Source organism: Eschrichtius robustus, chromosome 7 (assembly GCF_028021215.1).
Source record: "Eschrichtius robustus isolate mEscRob2 chromosome 7, mEscRob2.pri, whole genome shotgun sequence".
In the NCBI taxonomy this organism is placed as follows: Eukaryota; Metazoa; Chordata; class Mammalia; order Artiodactyla; family Eschrichtiidae; genus Eschrichtius; species Eschrichtius robustus.
The window spans coordinates 92225983-92244427 of NC_090830.1; the positions used below are offsets into that span (position 1 = coordinate 92225983).

General features: G+C 38.0%; 1 protein-coding gene across 5 annotated transcripts in view; it reads left to right on the forward strand.

Annotated features, from left to right (window-relative positions):
* Window positions 1-18445, forward strand: part of MARCHF8 (membrane associated ring-CH-type finger 8) — a 117700-nt gene that overhangs the window by 22104 nt on the left and 77151 nt on the right. The window contains exon 2 of one of the 5 annotated variants that reach the window (XM_068548081.1): window positions 1368-1448. The exons of the other annotated variants lie outside the window; for them this stretch is intronic. The gene's annotated coding sequence lies outside the window, so the exon portion shown is untranslated. The remainder of the gene's footprint in view (window positions 1-1367; window positions 1449-18445) is intronic. 5 annotated transcript variants of the gene reach the window in all.

Consider the following 18445-nt stretch of genomic DNA (forward strand, 5'->3'; position numbering starts at 1 on the left):
CATAGACTTTTTTTTTTTAATTTATTTTTTTTAAATTTTAGTGAGTTTTTTTTTTTATACAGCAGGTTCTTATTAGTTATCTATTTTATACATATTAGTGTATAGATGTCAATCCCAATCTCCCAATTCATCCCACCACCCCCCACCCCCCGCTATCCCCCCTTGGTGTTCATACGTTTGTTCTCTACATCTGTGTCTCTATTTCTGCCTTGCACACCGGTTCATCTGTACCATTTTTCTAGATTCCACATATATGCATTAATATACGATATTTGTTTTTCTCTTTCTGACTTTCTTCACTCTGTATGACAGTCTCTAGGTCCATCCACGTCTCTACAAATGATCCAATTTTGTTCCTTTTTATGGCTGAGTAATATTCCGTTGTATATAAGTACCACATCTTCTTTATCCATTCGTCAGTCGATGGGTATTTAGGTTGCTTCCATGACCTGGCTATTGTAAGTAGTGCTGCAGTGAATATTGGGGTGCATGTGTCTTTTTGAATTATGGTTTTCTCTGGGTATATGCCCAGTAGTGGGATTGCTGGGTCATATACCATAGACTTTTAAGTTAACAAAACTGAAAGTTATCAATATCTTAATTGCCCTCCAAGAAATACAAATACTTGAAAATATTTTAACTCTAGTGACCACTCCTCCCTCACTTAAACATTTTGGTTTTTCAGATTTCAATTTTTTTCTTGTTTAAACCCACAAATTACAAACTAATATTATTTTTAGCATGAGAATTGTTTGCTTACATTTATTTACTTCCATGTTTACCAATACTTGTAAATCATTCCTTCTGTCATCTCGGATCTCCATTTTGAGATTTTTTTTTTTTTTTTTTACTTTTCTGTGACATAGTTTTTCAGAGTGTCTTTATTGAAAGAATGCTGGCAATGAACTCTCTCTGCTACTTTTTATTCTTTATTTCATCTTCATTCTTGAAGTATAGTTTTGCTGGACATACAATACTAGATGACAGCTACATTTTCTCTGTATTTTGAAGATAATATTCTACTGTCTTCTGGCTTTTGTTGTTACTGGTGAGAATTCTCTAGTCAAATCTAATTGTAATCTGTCCTTTTTCTCTCTGGCTGTTTTGAAATCTTTTCTTTGGCTTTATTTTGCAGTTTACTACAGTGCATCTAGGTGTTGAGTTCTTTTTGTTTATACTAGTTGGTATATATTGTGTTTCTTGAATCTTGATCCAAATTTTTTGTCCATTTTTGAAAATTCTCAGCTCTTATCTCTTCAAATATTGTTTCTGTTATTGGTTATTTCTGCTGATTGTCACTCTTAGAGATGTATTTCTTCATGTATATGGTAAATTTTGATCGTGAGCTTTGTGTTTTTTTTTTTCAGATTTAATCTGTGAGAGTCCAGAGGACCTCAGTTGAAGATGATTTCCTCATGAGGCCATTTGAATATGAATTCTGCCAGGAAGTAGGGTGCACTTTTGTCCTGGATAACATTATCCACTTTTCAGAGTACCAGTACTTAAGTACTCATTACAGACACATTTTATTCACCTGTCCTTGTGAGGGGAAAGGGGTTCTAGTAATTTCTTGATTGGCTTATCTGTTATCCTCCTGATTCTAACTTTACCTTCACTCCTCAGTCCTTCTGGAGCTATCCAGTGTTGTCAATTCCTCAGCCTTTTGCAGGAGTTCTACAGTGTCATTACCACCCATGCCGCTCTCAGTTTTGTGACTAATGGCTTCCTGTGCTTCCAAATCCTTGAACTTTTATTGTTCTACAGAGTCTTTTTGAGAAGTGTCTTTAACTCTATTTACAACTCCCTTGTTTTATGCAGTGTAGTGTGAATGACAGATACCATGTTCTCCAAGCCACATTGTGTTCTCATGCTCTATGGCTTTCTTTGGATTAAACTCAGGCTGTTGCTTTAGAATGAATCGTGCCCTGCCCCCTGTCCCCCCACCTTCTTGAGAGTTCCCAGACTTTTTTGTAAACTGGCTCTTAGCAGGACTGACCCTGCCCATAACCCCAGTCATGTGCAAAATCTCTCTTATCTTTCTTTCCTGGAGTGGTCCCAGTGAAGGCTCAGCTGGGAGTCATGCTTAGGAAGAATAATGTTGTATGTAAGTGATTTTAAAAAGTAGTGATTTACTCAGGGTTCATCTTTCTAAAATAAAACCACCAAAGTTAATTGAAACTATAGTAACAGGCAGAAAAGTATCAGTCATACTTTCTCTTATTTGTTAAACACTTATACTATGGTCATTGTTACTAGATTTATAGCTAAGTCATTATTATTATTATTATTATTTTATAGGCCTGAATTGGCATATTTAACTAAAAGTCTGTGGAATGAGGCTTGGCACAGTGCTTTCCTAACTACCTGATCTAAGGCATCTGTTAGATTGGCACTGTGTACTTACCAGCGGTCTTGCCATCATTATTATGGGGCAGCCAGAGGAGTGGTAAGCCTCTAATGAATGCAGCCAAAAAAGGACTACTGCTTCCATAGTTGGTGCTGCCTCATTTGACTTCCTTTAGCTGTGGGCCTGCCTCTTCTGGCCCCTCAATCCCATTCAGAGTGACTGTGAAGCCACATTCCAGCCCTGTCCTCTGCACAGAGGTTCATATGGATCTTCTGTTCATAGTCATACTTCTGACCTCTCTCATTTCCTTTAAGGACTTTTTTTTTTTTAATCTGCTGTTATTGTGCTGGTGATCCATAAAGTTTATTGTGAAAAGAATTATACTTTAAAAGCTGTTGTAGTAGCTAGAGACACATATAGGATAAAATAGGCAATGTGTAGGAAGCGTTAAGAATAAGCATCTTTTATTTGCTATTGACTTATTTTTTTCTTCCAGTTTTATTGAGATATGATTGACATACAGCACTGTATAAGTTTAAGGTATGCAGCAAAATAATTGACCTATATACATCGTGAAATGATTACTACAGTAAGTTTGGTGAATTTACTGCATTTTTTGTTTAATGGGTATAGAGTTTCAATTTCACAAATTGAAAACGCTCTGGAGATCTTTTCCCAACAATGTGAATATATTTAACACTACTGAACTGTACATCTAAAAATGGCTAATTTGATAAATTTTGTTACATGTTTTTTAGTACAATAAAAAAAAGAATGAGCATCTTTTGTGGGATATAGATTTAAAAGGTTAAGGGCAGGGTTTTGGATTTTTTTACCTTATTTATTTGTACTTGGTTCTATTTTCTCATCCTTTACCACAACTTGAATTAACAGATTAGAGTTATTGGAGGGTTTACTAGAGCGGAGGAGGTGTACAGCAAACTGAAATTTATTCATTTAACATTTATTGAGCAGCTCCTATGTAGCAGGCTCTGTGCTTTTAGTTTACAATTCAGAGAAGTAAGGGGCATGTGCCCCAGAGGAGAGACAGGTGAAAGAGTACAAGTATTGCCACTTATGCTGAAAGAACTGTAGAAGGGGAAAGTTATGCATACCATGAACATTTTATCAGTAACTTAAAGCATATAGATATACAGTCATTCATCAAATTTTCAAAACCTAATTATGGAAAATTTCAGTTATATACAAAAGTAGAGGAATAATACGATGAGCTACTGTTTGTCCATCCCCCAGCTGGCATCCACTCACAGCCCCTTTTGTTTCCTTGTATTCCTTCTCCCACTGCATATTTCAAGCAAATTCTAGTTATCATATAATTTTATCTAAATATTTCAGTACTTTCACTGAAAGATAAGGGCTGTTTTCTTAGAATTGACCACAGAACTGCTATCACTCCAAAGTTATTTCATACTTTTTTTTTCAGTTGATTTGTTTGAATCAGGATCTGATCATAGTCCATCCATACATTACATTCAGTTGATGTGTTTTCTTAAAATTATCTTTTAATCTATAGCTTCTCCTTCTTATTTATTTTCTTTGTTCTTGAAATGTGTCTGCTGAATAAATCTTGTCATTTATCTTGTAGAACTGCCCATACTGTGAACTTTGCTGAATGCATCCCAGTGGTGTCATTTAATATGTTCATCCTCCTACCCCACCGTTAGTTTTAGAGGTTTAAGTTCTTTTTTTCTTTTTTGCAAGAATCTTTCATTGACAGTGGTTTCCAACAGCACATAATGTCTGATTGTTGTTTTTTTCTTTGTGATATTAGTGGCCACTTATAATTTGCATTATTTAATTGGGGCTTGCAAGATGTTGCTGTTCTAGTTTCATCATTCCCTCTTCATTTATTAGCTTTTAGTTTACTTCCATAGAGAAGTTTCTCTTTATCAACTATTTGGTTACCTGGAGGTACAGTTCATACAGGGAAAACAGGTTAAATGACTGATTCTTTTCCTTTGTTTATAACTCTTGGAAGGTCCTTAGTATCTCCAAAGATGGTCAAATGATTTTTTTTGTTTATTTTTAAAAATATCGTTAGGAACACATGAATTTTACACATTTGATTATTTTTTAATAATCAAAAATTTTTTTTTGATAAAGTTATTTATTTATTTTTGGCTGCATTGGGTCTTCATTGTTGGGTCTTAGTTGCTGAGCGCGGGCTTTCTCTAATTGTGGTGAGCGGGGGCTACTCGTCATTGCGGTGCGTGGGTTATTTTTTTTCATTGCGTGGCTTCTCTTGTTGCAGAGCTTGGGCTCTAGGCGCACAGGCTTCAGAAGTTGTGGCATGCGGGCTCTAGAATGCAGGCTCAGTAGTTGTGGCGTGTGGGCTTAGTTGCTCCGCGGCATGTGGGATCTTCCCAGACCAGGGTTCAAACCCGTGTCCCCTGCATTGGCAGGCAGATTCTCAACCACTGCACCACCAGGGAAGTCCCTCAAGTTGTTTTTTTATGGATGATCAAGTTGTCCCTTCTTTGGCCAGTGAGAACACCTTCAGGTTGGCTCCTGGGTCCTTTTGATATGAATGCCTTTGATAGCTTCTTGCTTCCTGGTGTGACAAGATATCCATGCTCAGCTTGTATATTTACAGCTGTAGCTCTGGAATAAGCCCTTTCTTCAATGAGCTGTGGTTCCTTTTAATGGGAAGTTGTATTTAGAGACCGCAGTTTGGATACCACAGGTCAGTTGTTGCTTCTTTTAAGAGAAAATACTTCATGAGTTTCATACTGATTTTTCAAACTTAAATGTAGAAATAGAGGATTCTACTGAACTTATTTGATTTCATATTTGCTGAAAATCTTGGTCCATAATAATATTGATACTTATTGATAATAAGTAATGGTACTTATTTATCAGTATTATATTAACAATATGATTACTGAAAACCGTTTAAGAATTCTAAAACATTTTCTCCCATTCTTTTTATTCTTAGCATGGTTTCTTCTAGGGATGTACTGTGAAATTGTGTTTTAAATTATTTGAAATAATTCCTTTTTGCTTGGTTACACCAGCAATTCAATAAGTATTTAGCTTTGTTTCATTCACTTTTGAATTTCAGGGATTAAAATTTTTTTGGTTTTGTTGTTGTTGTTAATAATTATGGAAAACACGTAGATGGTCCCAGAGCCAAGCCTGCAGAACAAGGCAGAATCAGAAAGTCTAGCTTTGAGCCTTGCCTCCTCCGTTCTATGCCTTTCTCTCCCACACTCCATTTAAAATATATAAGCAAGTATGTGTACATGAATGTGCACATGTACACATTTGTTTCTGCCTCCCAACACCATCTTAGATGAATGGCAGCACACTGTATATGATTTTCTTTCCTTGCTTTTTACTCTTCCTGCTGTTTCCTGGAGATCACTCACCACAAGTATATAGAGACATTCTTTATGCCTTTTTGCAGCTATATCATATTCCACTGTGTGACTGTGCTGTAGTTTATTCAACCAGTCCCATATTAATAGACATTTTGGTTGTCTTTAGTCTCTTGCTATTACAGATAGTACTGTATTTAATACCTGGTATGTCTGTATTTTTTTTTTAATTTTGCCACCCTATAGGGGGATTTCAATTTTAATATTATATTAATTGGCACACAGGTGGTAGAATGTAAAAATCTTAGATTTACTGTTTGTTCTGTGATCCTGAAACCTATTCTTTTTAGTTTTCTCCCTCTAGATAACACTTTCCAGTGACAAAAACTATAGTTAGAAAAACATGTTTCAGTCAGTCATCAAAATAGTAACCCAAGACCTAATTTAAAAGTGATATAAGTGTAAATCAGGAAACAGTTATTTGCTTTTAAAGTTAACTATCGCTTCTCAGAGGTTTTTACCTCATTATAAATCCCTTCTCTTTGAGAAGACACATAACATATCTGAACCAAAGAAATGGACAGGCATCTGTTTTCATAGGGATAAGAAAGCCAGCATGACCTGCAGACACTGAAATAGCTCATCTAATGTTTTCTGAGCACCTATAAATACCAGGCCCCTACAGGGAAACAGGAAATTTTAGAAGAGGACTGGTGCTATCCATTCCCTTCCTAAAATACATTAGCTAATACTCAGAACATACAGAATGGTCACATTTAGTAAGCTACTCTCAGCAATATGTACATGTCTGCTCCCACCAGCTGAGTTATGAGCATATCAAAAATCTGTTTATACCTGTTAAAGTAACCAGATTAGGCCCAAGATGGAGTCGCTCATGCTAAACCTCATGTCAGGAAACCAAAACTTCACTAAATTTCTGCACTTGACTGTCCCAGAAAAGGAAGGCCTAGGTCAACCAATCAGCATTTCCTGCTCAACACAAGTTACCCTGCCTGGCTCCAAGGCTTCCCTTTGCTCCACATAAGGAAAGTAACCTGCTTTAATCAATCAGCAAATGCCCAGTATAGCTTCCTTGTTCCTGCTCACTTTGGTTTATAAAAATCTCTCGCTTAGTTCACCGGAGCTCCTTTCTGCTAGACAGGGTGCTGCCCAATTTGTGAATTATTGAATGAAAGCCTAATAGATCAGTAAATTTTCTGTGGAAAATTTTCTTTTAACATACCCAAACCTGTTTATGTCGGCTGTACTTGTTATTGCAATTGTATAATTTAATTTAACACTATGTAAACTAATCACCAGTGAGCGAAAATGTGGCTACAAAAATAAGAAGTTACTATTTCCATAAAAAATAATTGAATACTTTGGAAATTTTTCATAAAGGCATATTATTTTCCTTAAAAATTTTTGACAAATTGGTTATAAGTAAAACAATTACAAAAGACCAGGAAAAAACACTCTAGAAGACTATAATTCTGTGCTCAGATTGCTTCAAAAGTTTCTGAAGTCTCAATCTACTTTAAAGAAATTGAAACTAGAAAATACAGACGTTACTGTATGGGTATAGCTAATACAAGAACAGTGATCTAGAACTCCAATCAGTGGACCCATACGCAAAGAAAAGACTCCAAACCTTGGTCAAAATACTGGTCTCCTGAATTCCCCGCTACTAGCAGAATAATCCATCAGCAGCAGTAATTTTGCATCTGAATGCTTCCTGAATGCAAGTTATTCTACTTAAAATTGAAATCCCCCTATAGGGGTGGCAAAATTAAAAAAAAACAACAACATACATACTAGGTATTAGATACAGTACGATTTGTAATAACAAGAGACTAAAGACAACCAAAATGTCTATTAATATGGGACTGGTTGAATAAACTACAGCACATTCACACAGTGGAATATGATATAGCTGCAAAAAGGCATAAAGAATGTCTCTATATAGTTGTGGTGAGTGATCTCCAGGAAACAGCAGGAAGAGTAAAAAGCAAGGAAAGAAAATCATATACAGTGTGCTGCCATTCATCTAAGATGGTGTTGGGAGGCAGAAACAAATGTGTACATGTGTGCATTTGTGCACACACACTTGCTTATATGTTTTAAATGGAGTGTGGGAGAGAGAGGCATAGAACAGAGGGGGCAAGGATCAAAGCTAGACTTTCTGATTCTGCCTTGTTCTGCAGACTTGGCTCTGGGACCATTTTCCTCTGGGGCCAACGTGGCTTTCTTTCTTTCAACTTATGGGTTGTTATGCATTACCATGCAAATCACAGTAACTGGGGCCGAAAGGTTAGGAAACTGGAAGGATTCAAGGTTTAGTCATAAAGAAACACCAGTTAGGGCTTCCCTGGTGGCGCAGTGGTTAAGAGTCTGCCTGCCAATGCAGGGGACACAGATTCGATCCCTGGTCCCGGAAGACCCCACATGCTGTGGAGCAGCTAAGCCTGTGGGCCACAACTACTGAGCCTGTGCTCTAGAGCCCGTGAGCCACAACTACTGAGCTCACATGCCACAACTACTGAAGCCCGTGCGCCTAGAGCCCGTGCTCTGCAACAAGAGAAGCCACTGCAACGAGAAGCCCACGTACCGCAACGAAGAGTAGCTCCCGCTCGCCGCAACTAGAGAAGGCCCGCGCGCAGCAATGAAGACCCAGTGCAGCCAAAAATAAATAAATTAATAAATAAATTAATTATAAATAAAAAAAAAACACCAGTTAACATTTTAGAAATATTTCACCCCTGCTCTATATAGAACATTGTAGGGAATACTAAAGAAATATATGATAATCCAGAACACTATAAGGAATGCTAAAGAAATATGTAATGGTCCAGAGAGAATTCAGCCTTTTAAGTAGGCCAAGCTTTATACACTGTAGGGAATAATCTATAACTAGATAGTATTTTGTGTTAGTGTTCTCCAAAGAAACAGAAGGAATAGTATATACACAGATAGATGGATAGAGAGAGATTTTTATTGATTGATTTTAAGAAGTTGGCTCATGCGATTGTAGAGGTTGCCAAGTCCAAAACCTGCAGGGTAGGCTGGCAGGCTGGGGACCCAGAGAAGAGTTGAATCTGGAGTTTGAGACCACAGGTCTTCTGGCAGACCCTCTTCTTCCAGGGGAGGTCAAGGTTTTTTTTTGTTTGTTTGTATGTTTGTTTTGTTAAGGCCTTCAGATGATTAGATGAGGCCTACCCACATTATGGAGGGTAATCTCCTTTACACAAAGTCTGCTGATTTAAATGTTAATCATATCTAAAAATATACCTTCACAGAAACCTCTAGAATAATGTTTGACCAAATATCTGGGTACTGTGGCCTGTTCAAGTTGACACATAAAATTAGCGAGCACATATACTGAAGGACCGTTTTGTGTATAATTAAACGTCAAACTGTAAAGAATATTGGGTACGTGTTGTGGGTAGTAAGGTAGGGGTGGGGGAGCTTGTTTTGGTGTTTCTTTGCTCACAGAGGAGATAAGCTTTGAGATGTGCTCTGAAGGCCAGGGAGTTTTTGCCCTGGTGTGCAGAGTGTGAACAGCATCCCAAGAGGGTGGATCAGAATGAACAAGGGTAGAGTTGACCGTGGCATGGGCAGGGGTCTTCGGGAAGATTTGTCCTGGCTGCACAGATACTTCTGGGATGGTGAGGCAAGCCCTGCTCTGGTTTCTCTACTTTACTGCATTAAGTAGAGAAGATGCTTGCTCCAGCCTGGGATGACAGCTGGCTGGTGCAGGGCTGTCTGTACCACCAGCATTGTATGCTACGTTATATAGTGTGATGTGATGAGAATTCTTTTTGCAGGAAATATTTCAAATAAAATATAGCTGCCTTAGGTTTTTCTGTTATAAAATATGGTCAGAATTCTTTCTTCTGTCAATTTAATGAATTTGCTTCAAAAGATCTATATGTTTCATATGTTTGTGAAGACACATGAGATCTTCAAATGATGTGAATTGCTGCCAGTAGTAATTCTAGTCTTTAAGCCTTGAAATATTTTTGGATCCATTATTTTGAAGTAGAAATATAGCCCAGTAACTTTTCCCTCCACATTTCAAATTAAAGAACATAATTGGGACTTCCCTGGTGGCGCAGTGGTTGAGAATCTGCCTGCCAGTGCAGGAGACACAAGTTCGAGCCCTGGTCCGGGAAGGTCCCACATGCCATGGAGTGACTAAGCCCGTGTGCCACAACTACTGAGCCTGCACTCTAGAGCCCGTGAGCCACAACTACTGAGCCTGTGTGCCACAACTACTGAAGCCCGCCCGCCCAGAGCCCATGCTCTGCAACAAGAGAAGCCACCACAATGAGAAGCCCGCGCACCGCAGCAAAGAGTAGACCCTGCTCACCGCAACTAGAGAAAGCCTACGCGCAGCAATGAAGACCCAACGCAGCCAAAAATAAATAAAAAGATAATAAATAAATTTATTTAAAAAAAGAACATAATTTATTTTTAGATGTAATAGGTGTAAAAACACTTTATAATAAAAAATTCTACCAATAAAATAATTATTATCAGAGAGAAAAATAGCAAAAACAATTTGTGGTAAATTGGTACACAGTAGCCCCCAGTGAACCACCTCCCCATGCCTCTGCCCCTTTGCAGTGTGGGTCTGTTTGTTTCTGCCATCAAATGGTAGAATCTGTTTCCACACCCTCGGTACTGGGCTTTGCCATGTGGCTTGAACTGGCTAGTGGGGCATCAGCAGACATGATGCAGGCAGAAGCACCATGTGTAGTGGGCCAGCTCTCTTGGCATGCTGCCTCCATTATGTGAAGAAGGCTGTGAGGAAGGCCACGTGGAAAGGGAGGCCCAGCCTTCCTCACTGAGCCCAATCCCCAGCTGACCTGGGCCCAATGCAGCAGCACGAGTAAGTCAGGTAAGAGCAGCAGAAGAGCTGCCCAGTCAACTCGTGGAATTGTGAGAAATAGGAAATTGTTGCTGCTTAAGCAGCAAAGTTTGAGGTAGTTTGTTATCCAGCAGTGGCAAACAGAAACATCCTGTGACTAATGGCAGGAATTTATCCCTGTAATTCTAATTCTGGCTTCATTACTGAACCCTCAGGGATCCCACAGTCCAGTGAAGGAGGCAAAATGTAAGCAGGTCACTCCATTACGGTGTGGTGAATGCCCAGGGGGGTGGTCTGGGCTGATGCAGCCTTGACTTTTCCTCCATCCCCCTTTCCTCATCTGTAAAGATCAGATTTTTCTCTGCAAGACAAGCATTAAAGGGCACGTGAGGAACTGCAGGAAGTAGACTAGTTCTGTACTTCATTGAAGGTATTTTCCATCTCTTAAGTCCGTCAGACTCGCACTTCCCTTTCTCAGAAGTGAAATGCTGAAAGAACCCCAACAAATCTCTTTTCCTTTTGTTTGTTAGCTACTAGTGTTTTCAGTATTCTTGTATTTGTCCTGAAGAATGCCCATGGGTATTCCTCCTTAACTTTCTTCAGGTTCAGAATCTTCTGGAAGAATCAGACATCATAGGCCCTTTTCCTTGTAATCATCCCTGGTTCACCTAATTCACACAGATAGTGGAGTGGTTCTGCTGAGGTCTCCCTGAGTCACTGGAGAAGTCACAGATGGCGCACACTGTCTGGAGCTGAGTCCCGCCTGCCCCACGTTATCTTCTCACTCACTCGCCATCAGCCTTGGCCTACCCCTCTCTTACTCTGCTCCTTGAGATTCTCAGTTGCACACAGCGGCCTTCAGTCTGCAGCACTCTCCTCTCTCCCGGCCAAGCACTTAGGTTTGGCTTAGGACTTCCAGCACCAGGCTCCCTCAGTTTTCCTTAGTGGCCCATTCTCCCACTGGGCAGCATTGTTGGACATACCTGGCGTCCACTCTGTCTCTCTTCTTGGCTCCAGCCTTTGAGGTTGCATGTTAGAAAATTACCTTGAATAATCTACTGGAGTAGTTTAAAGATACAGCTTTAGTTTTATATAGTTGTAATAGTTTAAGGTTATGTTATTATATATGTAATTTATAACATATAGTTTAAGAATATGGACTATAATTTTAAAATGCAATATTTTTCTGTGGCTTGTGATATAAATTTGCAAGTCAACTTGAAATGATAAAGTTAAATATTTGTTATAAATTGGACCCAGCTATTTCAGGCACATCTTACTGCCTTGAAATATCTAAAATTATTATTTTTGTCTAGTTTTTAGCATGTATACCCATTACTTTGGTCAAATGTCCCTCCATGTAGACAAAATTGCAGCAGAAAGCATGTTACTATTTAGTACTTCAAATGTGGATTCCGTGTTATTGTTTCTATCCATGGTGATCATAATAACTCTTCTTTACCATAACAAAGCCAGCAAGCAACACACCAGGATTTATCTTTTTCTTTCCAACAGCTGTGCTACAGTGAGATGAAAAAGAAAAAACCTACATATTTTAGATCCACCTTGTAAGTCACCACAGGCTACTATATTTAGTGAAATATGGCGAAGAGACCTTGGGCAAGTTGCTTAACTTCTCTAAGCCATGTGTGAATTGGAGATAAGACAGTTTCTCTACCCTCTGGTACTGCTGTGAGAATCAAATGAGATAATGCATGTAAAACACTTATGATTTTCACGTGCTTTCCTCTGTTGTGTTTTTCCTCCAGCATTACTATTCAAAGGTAGTATTTCTGTACTTCTCAGTTTGTTTCTCTTGCTTTATCATTTTTAAACTGTTTATACTTTGGATTTCATTTTCTAGTTATCCTCAGCATTGCTTATTTGTTATTTTTTTATGTAACATTGATCTTACACTTTATTACCTCTAGTCATACTCTGAAGTATCCTAGGGGATTTTAAAACTAACAAAATCTTTTTTCTGTTTCTGAGCAAATTTGTTTAGTCTTTGGGATATGTTTGTGTATTTTATGATTTTTTTCTTCACTTTTGGTAATTGCACACATATCTTCTTCTAGTTACTGCTTTATTCTGTTGCATTTAAATTTTTAAATTCATTTTGATATTTTTTTAATAAGCTCATTGTTCTTGAAGCTAATAGTGTTAACAGACCAAGTCAAACAAAGCTTTGTCTCAGACTGCTTTTTAGTGGGTGGCATATGGAGACCTTGTGGTATTACTCTACCATCGTCCCTAAAATTCTCAGAACTCTGAACTTTAATTTTGGTCTTAATTTCAGTAAAGAGTGGGAGTAGGGTAAGTTTGATACTTTAAGGTTTGTGCCTTGCTACCTATTGGTCTAGTGAGGGCAAGACAGTGGCCAGATGTGAGTTGCTTGTGAGAGAGCTTTCTTCCCTGGTTGAGTGAAGGGTAAAGGCTTTGAGGAGATACCGTTAAGTGTGATAGCATGTTTTATGCCCTTCTTGGACTCTGTAGATATGTCCTTTGTAACTTGCTACCTGTTCTTCATTGGATTTTTTTTTTTCTTCATTGGATTTTTGACTCAAAGATTGAAGTTACTTATCTGTAACTTATGAAGCTTAAGTTTTCCTCTGTCTTAAAAGAGCTTTTATCAGCAATTCTTAACAACTTGTAATTGTGGCCTTTTAGAATTATTCTTAAAAATACTTGGATCGCATTTTGAATTCCATTACAATTTTGGACTTAGTCTGATGTGGTCAATCTGCTGCAGATATTTAAAGATCAGTTGTTTCTTCCCAATTGAGATGAATTGTAAAAGGATGAAAAATACCGAATTTTTGTTTGTGTTGTCTAAATTTCCACTATGCTTCTTAATCAGCATTTGAGACAGTGAACAGTATTCGTTATAGTTTGAGTTACAAGTGAAATTCCCAGCTAGTTTTGGCTCCTGTCTGAGAAAGATTGGTTCAGTCAGTATTCACTGAATGGATTTTATGTGATTGCATTGGGCTAGAGAGTGCTGATACAGGGTGAGCAAAATGAGATAGGATCTCTGCCTTTAGGGAGCTTACAGCCCAGTAAGGGAGAACGTCATTAATTAAAGAATTCAATAAGTGTAAAATTCCAATTGTGATAATTGTTAATGAAGTAGAGGTTCTTCATTGATGCTGTAAAGACCAGTAAATGTGGGATTTTCTGAGGATGGTCAGATGTTAATTAGATCATGAGGGGCAGGAAGAGCATTGTAGGCAGGGAACAGCATACATGAAGGCCCTGTGGTAGAAGGAGCTGCAAAGTCTTAGGAGACTGAAAGAAGGCCACTGTTGCTAGACTGTAGTGGGAGAGGGTGGTACAAAATGGGGTTGGACAGATAAATAGGGGTCAAACCACATAGGGCCTCTTAGGCTGTGTAAAATGAGCATCTTGAGGAATAATTTAGATACAGTATAATTCACTCATTGTAAGTACACACTCAGTGAGGTTAGTAAATTTAGAGTTGTGCATCCATTTGATTGCCCCCAAAAATTCCCTCGTGCATGTTTGCAGTTGATGCCTATTCCTGCCCCAACCCACTGATCTGCTTTCTGTCCCTATGAATTTGCCTTTTCAAGAAACATCATAAAAATAGAATCATACAGTTTGTAGTCTTTTGTGTCTGACTGCTTTCACTTTACATAATGTTTTTGAGGTTCATCCATGTTGTAACATTTATCATTGGTTTGTTCTTTTTAATTGCTAAGTAGTATTCCATTGTGTGGAGATGCCACATTTTGTCTGTATATCTGTTGATGGACATTTGGAACGTTTCCAGTTTTTGGCTATTATGAATAATGCTGCTGTGAACATTCATATACAATATGTCCACAGAGGACATATGTCTTTATGTGTCTTGAGTCAGTTCCCAGGAGTGGAATTGCTGGGTTGTATGATAAGTTTATGCTTGACTTACTAAGAAACTGCCAAACTGTTTTCCAAGGTTTCTATACCACTTCACATTCTCAAGGGCAGTATATGAGGGCTCCAGTTTCTCTACATCCTATAGTTGATATTGGCTGTCTTTTTGATTATAGCTCTTCTAGGGGGGATATAGTATTATCTCATTGTGGTTTTAATTTGCAGATCATTTCATGAGCTTACTAGCTATTCATTTATCTCCTTTGGTGAAATGACTATTAAAAACTTTTGCCCATCTTTAAATTGGGTTGTCTTCTTGAGTTGTAGGAGTTCTTTAGATATTACGGATACAAGTCTTTTATCAGATAGATGATTGTCACATTTTTTTTTCCCAGTCCATCTTTTCAGTTTTCTTAATGGTGCCTTTTAAAAGCACAAAAGTCTTAAATTTGATCAAGTCTGGTTTATCAGTATTTTCGAGTAAAATGTGCAGAGGTGGTCATTGAAGCCAAAGATGTGGATTAGATAACTCAGGAAAAGGGAACACAGAATGAGAAAGGGAGAGGGTAAACTGGAGCTTTGAGGAATCCTAATATTTACTGTTGTGCGAATGAGTAAGTATTTCAAGTCAAATTACATGGGCCCAGAAAATGTCCTTTAGGCTTAACAGCCATGGAGAGTGCTGTTAACCTTACTATGCTGAAGCCAGATTGCAATGAGATGAAACGTGCATGGAAGGTAAAGAAATGCTGAAGGTGAGTGTAGAAGAGCTCGAGGGTATGGAAGAAGAGCTCTGTCTTGCTCTAGAAAAGCAGGATAGATGTGGTTATCCCAGGAGTTGAATGATGAATCAAATGAAGCTTTCTGTTTCTTTTTCCTCTCTTTCTCTTTAAAATTTTCGATGAGAGAGGGAATTTCCTTATTCAGCACCTAAATAGTGACCCAGGTATAATGCCACAATTGGAAAATATGTTGTATAGGTATTGCTCCATTTAAGGTCACATGAGTCTCCTGCCTGTTTTCTCTTTATACTTTCTCTCCATTTATTTATTCTAAATATTTTCAAAATGAAAAAAGTAATAAATGCACATAGCTTTTTGAAAAGTGAAATGGAGGCCCAAACTCTCTCATCTAAAATTCTTAGGTCAGAAATATTTTAGACTTCAGAAATTTTCAGATTTTAGAAAGATAGTCTATATATAGTATTAATTAGTGAGTACTCTTCTTGGGGTAATACCTGTAAAACACATTAATATTTCTTCATTGAAGCATAATATTTATTCTGAGTTGCATAAGTAGAGACTATAAATAGCTTCCTGTCAGTTCAGGTCAGGTTTTGGCCCCCAGGGAGTTTGTATAAGATTAGGTCTTAATATTAAATATAAGTAAAGAAAAGCTAGGGTTTTGTTTTGCTTTGTTTTGGTATTTTTCTGAATTTTAGAACTGTGGGTAGGAGATGGTAGTACCCAAAGTCCTGTAATGAAAACCAGTAGTCCTTTGCTCCACTCCTTCACAGCCCTTGTCTTGTTCCACAGAGGCAGCTATGTGTATGCAATAGTTGTATCTTCTGATTGTTGCCTCCATGTTTTCAGATGATATGCTTATACTGTTTCTTGACTTACAAATATTAGACATTATCTCTTGACTTTCTTTTATACCCCGTCTCTCTTCTCTCCATCCTCCAGATTTGGTTATGTCACGAAGTTGTTTACACGAAGTTGTTTATATCATTAAAATGTTTACACCATTATCAGTATTGAAATATTGTTCATTTTAGAGCCAAATGATTACATTTTCTTTCCACTATAGTTTTGTTGTTGTTACTTTATGTTTTTACTTGTATGATCGTTATTATACTTATCCTTAATTCTTCTGAGGTGTCCATGATATTATCTGTCACTCCATCTTCCCTGTTGAGACTTCTTGTATTCTGGAGACCTGCCCCTGGAAGTGTTCCATATGCCTGCTCCACTTTGTACCAGTAGTCTTTAGGCCTGCTGTGCAGGTACAATCCTGGAACTTGCACTTTGTGCCTCTCCTAACTTATAATGACTGTTTTGTGTATTCTGTGTTTTTCTCTTCCTTGATTTAGTCCTTTATTTTGATAGAGTACATCTTCCAAGAATTTCCTTTAGAAGGGTGCATGGGAAATTTATTTTCTGGCTGTACATCTAAGAGGATGTTGGTTGACTTGTTTAAAAGGATTTTTTTTAAACTTTAGAAAGTTATCTTTATCTCTCCTAGGTTTTTTTCTTTTTGTATGTATGTGTGTGTGTGTGTATGTATGTATTACTTCGCTTTTTTCATTTGGAGCTCTTCTCCTAAGTTTGATCAGTAAATGAGAAAGGCTAAGAACAGTTTGTGGAATGGGGGAGCAGAGGTTGGATTGCATTGAACTGAGTTGTGGAAGCAAGAAAGTGAAGAGCATTGTAGATATAATTTAGAAAGTTTGGTTATAGAGGGAAAGAGAATAGGAGCATTGAAAGCGTTTTTACTTTTTTTTTTAACATCTTTATTGGAGTATAATTGCTTTACATTGTTGTGTTAGTTGCTGCTGTATAACAAAGTGAATCAGCTATATGTATACATGTATCCCCGTATCCCCTCCCTCTTGCGTCTCGCACCCACCCTCCCTACCCCACCCCTCTAGGTGGTCACAAAGCACCCAGCTGATCTCCCTGTGCTATGTGGCTGCTTCCCACTAGCTGTTTTACATTTGGTAATGTATATATGTCAGTGCTACTCTCTCACTTCGTCCCAGCTTACCCATCCTCCTCCCCATGTCCTCAAGTCCATTCCCTATGTCTGCATCTTTATTCCTGTCCTGCCCCTAGGTTCTTCAGAGCCATTTTTTGTTTCTAGATTCCATATATATGTGTTAGCATATGGTATTTGTTTTTTTCTTTCTGACTTACTTCAGTCTGTACGACAGAGTCTAGGTCCATCCACCTCACTACAAATAACTCAATTTCGTTTCTTTTTATGGCTGAGTAATATTCCATTGTATACATGTGCCACCTCTTCTTTATCCATTCATCTGTCGATGGACATTTAGGTTGGTTCCATGTCCTGGTATTGTAAATAGAGCTGCAATGAACATTGTGGTACATGACTCTTTTTGAATTATGGTTTTCTCAGGGTGTATGCCCGGTAGTGGGATTGCTGGGTCTTATGGTAGTTCTATTTTTAGTTTTTTAAGGAACCTCCATACTGTTCTCCATAGTGGCTGTATCAATTTACATTCCCACCAACAGTGCAAGAGGGTTCCCTTTTCTCCACACCCTCTCCAGCATTTATTGTTTGTAGATTTTTTTGATGGTGGCCATTCTGACTGGTGTGAGGTGATACCGCATTGTCGTTTTAATTTGCATTTCCCTAATGATTAGTGATGTTGAGCATCCTTTCATATGTTTGTTGGCAATCTGTATCTCTTCTTTGGAGAAATGTCTATTTAGGTCTTCTGCCCATTTTTGGATTGGGTTGTTTGTTTTTTTGATGTTGAGGTGCATGAGCTGCTTGTATATTTTGGAGATTAATCCTTTGTCAGTTGCTTCGTTTGCAAATATTTTCTCCCATTCTGAGGGTTGTAATCAAGACAGTATGGTACTGGCACAAAAACAGAAATATAGATCAATGGAACAGGATAGAAGGCCCAGAGATAAACCCATGCACATATGATCACCTTATCTTTGATAAAGGAGGCAAGAATATACAGTAAAGACAGCCTCTTTAATAAGTGGTGCTGGGAAAACTGGACAGCTACATGTAAAAGAATGAAATTAGAACACTCCCTAACACCATACACAAAAATAAACTCCAAATGGATTAAAGACCTACATGTAAGGCCAGACACTATAAAACTCGTAGAGGAAAACATAGGCAGGACACTCTATGACATAAATCACAGCAAGATCCTTTTTGACCCACCTCCTAGAGAAATGGAAATAAAAACAAAAATAAGCAAATGGGACCTAATGAAAGTTAAAAGCTTTTGCACAGCAAAGGAAACCATAA